Genomic DNA, 4,909 nt, shown 5'->3' with positions numbered 1-4,909 from the left:
TGCTGGCGTATGAGAAGACTGTCCTCGAAGCCGGAGACGACGACCAGGTCATGGCCAGCTGGCCCCCCTAGCCCTCGCCAGCGCGCCACACGCCTGGCTGCTCAGCCTGCCAGGATCTTCGGTGAGCTCCTGGGAGGAGTTGCGCGGCCTCTTCGTTGTGCGCTTCGCGGCACCAGCGCCCCTCGCCGTCGCAACCCTCCTTGGTGGCTCGCAAGCACCACCCTCGGACCGTCACACCAAGCCATTTTTCTGCCAGATTGGCGCCACCTTCGCGCGGCAATGAGCTCCCCCGGGTTGGCCGGCACCCAAGGCCGACCTTACCTTCGACATGGGAGATTACCCCGCCTCCACCATCGGCTCGGGCGTGCTACCTATGCTTTGCACGCCCACCATATGCAGTGTAGCTGTCACCAAGACCCTCATCGACGGCGGCGCCGGTCTCAACCTGCTCTCTGTGGAGGCTTTCAGCCTTCTTCATGTACCACTCCAACGGCTCCGACCCAGTAAGCCCTTCTCTGGGGTCGGCGGCAGCTCCACCAGCCCCTTGGGGCAGATCCGCCTTCCTGTGACCTTCGGCACCCGCGACAACTATCGCACCGAGCTGATCGGCTTCGACATCGCCCGCATCGGCCTTCCGTACAACACCATCCTCGGAAACCCGGCTCTGGCTCAGTTCATGGCGGTGACCCATCCGGCATACAACCTCATGAAGATGCCCGGGAGCAAGGACGTCCTCACCGTAGTTGGAGATATCAACGAGGCTCTAGCAGCGCTCAAGTGCGCCCTCAAAACCACCGCGGTGGCACAACCGGAAAACAAGGCCACCCCAGGGGCTAAGGAGGCCGCACTAGCAAAGAAGAAGAAGTTTTTCACTCAAGATCGGGCCGAAACCAAGCAGGTGCCAGTCGAGGAATATGGGTCCTCAGGAGCCACCTTCACCATCGGCACCAACCTCGACCCAGATCAAGAGGAGGCATTGGTGAGGTTCCTACGCGTGAACAAGGACGTATTCGCCTGGGAACCCAAGCAGCTAGTGGGGGTCCCAAGAGGGATGATCGAGCATCACTTGAGGGTGTGCCCCAATGTGCACCCCGTGAAACAGAAGGCGCGGTGACAGTCCACGGAGAAGCAGTCCTTCATCGTCCAGGAAACCCGCAAGCTGGAGGCGGCAGGTGTCATTCACGAGTTTCGGTACCCGAGTGGCTGGCGAACCCTGTCGTCGTGCCGAAGAAAGGCGGGAAGGAGCGCATGTGTGTTGACTTCACCAACTGAGGGAGTCCTGGATTTGGGGGTCTCCGGACAGCCGTACTATATCCTTTGGCCGGACCGTTGGACTATGAAGATACGAGATTGAAGACTTCGTCCCATGTCCGGATGGGACTCTCCTTGGCGTGGAAGGCAAGCTTGGCAATACGGATATGTAGATCTCCTCCCTTGTAACCGACTCTGTGTAACCCTAGCCCCCTCCGGTGTCTATATAAACCGGAGGGTTTAGTCCGTAGGACAACAACAATCATACCATAGGCTAGCTTCTAGGGTTTAGCCTCTACGATCTCGTGGTAGATCAACTCTTGTAATATTCATATCATCAAGATCAATCAAGCAGGATGTAGGGTATCACCTCAATCAAGAGGGCCCGAACCTGGGTAAACATCGTGTCCCCCGCCTCCTGTTACCATCCGCCTTAGACGCACAGTTCGGGACCCCCTACCCGAGATCCACCGGTTTTAACACCGACATTGGTGCTTTCATTGAGATTTCCACTGTGCCGTCATCGCGAGGCTTGATGGCTCCTTCGATCATCAGTAACGATGCGGTCCAGGGTGAGGTTTTCCTCCCCGAATAGATCTTCGTATTCAGCAGCTTCGCACTGCGGGCCAACTCGCTTGGCCATCTGGAGCAGATCGAGAGCTATGCCTCTGGCCATCAGGTCAGGTTCGGAAACTTAAACTACACTACCGACATCCGCGGAGACTTGATTTCCGACGGATTCGAGCCCATGTCGGGTGCGCCAGAGAATCACGACGACCATGACGTAACTCTACCGTCGGACAGTGTTCGAGAGATCACACCTGCAACTACTCCAGCCCTCAATCCAGAGCAAATTACGCCATCCGAGGACAGGGGGATAGACCCCGCCATGGAGGCCGCACTCTCAGTGGTGATGGAGCCGGATACTGACTTCACCCCTTACAAGAGCCGTGTTGCCGAACCACTGGATTCGTCTCCGGCCACGGACTCCGAGCCACCTGCATCCGTGCCTATCGAATCCGATTGGGCGCCGATCATGGAGTTCACCTCTGCGGATATATTTCAACACTCACCTTTCGGCAATGTGCTAAATTCATTAAGGTCTCTCTCCTTGTCAGGAGATCCTTGGCCGAACTATGTCCGGCTAGAATGGGATGCGGACGACGAAGAACTTCGCTGCCCACCCACCACCCACTTAATAGCCTCTGTCGACGATTTAACCGACATGCTCGATTTCGACTCCGAAGACATCGATGGCATGGATGACGATGCAGGAGAGGAACAGGAACCAGTGCCCACAGGGCGCTGGACAGCCACTTCACCACATGACATATATATGGTGGATACACCCAAAGAAAACAATGACGAAGAACGGCAGGATGCAGCAAAGAACAGCTCCCTCGAGAAGCAAGCAAAGCGTTGGCCTAGGCGCCGCTCAAAATCCCGCCTTGGCAAAAACAGCGATAACAGCACAAGAGAAAATAACACTCCAGTCGACTCCAGAGGAAACGACGACCACATTGACCCAGTGGCAGAGCACGATGAAACTGCAAACGGCGAACATAGTACGGATCCGATGTCTGAACATGGCGACGCTGAGGATAAACCTCATCAGCCCCCCCTCTGGGGAGGAAAACAGTCCGGACGAAGATGCACACATCATCCCGGAAACGCACTTGGAACAATAGAACCTCCGCAGAAGGCTTATTGCCACAACGAGGAGTCTGAAGAAGCAGAAGCAAAGGCTTAAGGCCACACAAAATACGCTCAACAACAGGTGGAACAAATTGCTCGACAACAAAGAAAAGTATGGTGGAAGTTACCACACAAAGAGCTATCCAAAGCGCAAGCTATTACCTGAATTCGACGATGACGCCTTAGAGCCCACACAGCCGAAAAATAAAACGGCCAACCGGCCGGATCAACCACCTTGTGATCGCGATAGAGCGGCTAACAAGGCCGCACATAAGTCAACACATGATCTACGTGAGAACTTGTGCCAAAAATCCAGTATGACCAGATCGATCTATGGATCTAGGAAGCGCGCTCTGGCACAAAATCAAAACCGAATACTACAACCGTCTGAACGCCATGATACATCCAAATACAGGGGTGCCGCACACCCCCTATGTTTCACCGATGAGGTGCTGGACCACGAATTTCCAGAAGGATTCAAACCAGTGAACATAGAGGCATACAACGGGACCATAGACCCTGGGGTCTAGATTGAGGACTTTATCCTCCATATCCACATGGCTCGCGGAGACGATCTCCACCCCATCAAGTACTTGCCCCTCAAGCTTAAAAGACCAGCTCGGCACTGGCTGAAAAGCCTCCCCGAAAACTCAATTGGAAGTTGGGAGGAGCTCGAGGATACTTTTTGGGCTAATTTTCAAGGGACCTATGTCCGACCTCCGGATGTAGACGATTTAAGTCATATAATTCAACAACCCGGAGAGTCAGCCCGAAAGCTTTGGAACAAGTTTCTCACTAAGAAGAACCAAATCGTCAACTGCCCGGACGCCGAAGCCTCAGCAGCTTTCAAGCACAGTGTCCGAGATGAATGGCTCGCCAGACACCTCGGCCAAGAAAAACCGAGAACATTGGTAGCCCTGATAAACCTCATGACCCGCTTTTGCACGGGCGAAGATAGCTGGCTAGCCTGCAGTAGCACCAGCGACCCAAGCACATCCGAAGTCAGGGATGGCAATGGAAAACCACGATGCAGTGAAATCAAGCGTATAAATAAAGAAGACAACCCAGATAATACGGCGGTAAACGCCGGATTCAAGGGCTCTCGACCAGGTCAGCGGAAAAAGCCTTTCGAAGGCAACAGAGATGGACTGTCCAGCCTAAACAAGATTCTAGACAAAATATGTCAGATTCATGGCACCCCTAATAAACCTGCAAATCACACCCACAGAGAATGCTGGGTCTTCAAGCAGGCTGGTAAGCTAAACGTCGAACACAAGGGGAGGGAGACACCAAGCGAAGACGAGGACGAACCTCGCCAGCAAAGCACTGGAGGACAGAAAAAATTCCCACCAGAGGTTAAGACAGTAAACATGATCCACGTGACGAAGAGGAGAAGCAAACATGCACTCCGAGACATACGCGTCGTAGAGCCCGTCACCCCTAAGTTCAACCCCTGGTTGGCCTGCCCAATCACTTTTGATCACAGGGATCACCCGACAAGCATCCAGCATGAAGGATTGGCTGCCTTGGTGTTAGACCCAATAATAAACAGATACCATCTCACACGAGTCCTTATGGACGATGGAAGTGGTCTAAATCTGATATATCAGGACACAGTCCGCAAAATGGGGATAGACCCGACAAAAATCAGCCACAGTAATACTACCTTCAAGGGAGTAATACCAGGCCTAGAGGCCCGCTCCACGGGCTCTCTAATACTAGAGGTTGTATTCGGTTCACCCAACAACTACCGAAGTGAGAAATTAGACTTCGACATTGCTCCATTCCGAAGCGGCTATCAAGCACTACTCGGAAGAACAACTTTTGCTCGTTTTAATGCGGTGCCACATTACGCTTCTCTAAAGCTTAAGATGCCTGGTCCACGTGGCACCATCACAGTTAGTGGAAATATTGAGCACCCTCTATGCGTGGAAGAATGTGCGGCGGCTTTAACAGCCGAGCA

Source organism: Triticum urartu, chromosome 4A, assembly GCF_056163025.1.
Source record: "Triticum urartu cultivar PI428250 chromosome 4A, HENAU_Tu73, whole genome shotgun sequence".
In the NCBI taxonomy this organism is placed as follows: Eukaryota; Viridiplantae; Streptophyta; class Magnoliopsida; order Poales; family Poaceae; genus Triticum; species Triticum urartu.
This window is presented reverse-complemented; position numbering follows the sequence as displayed.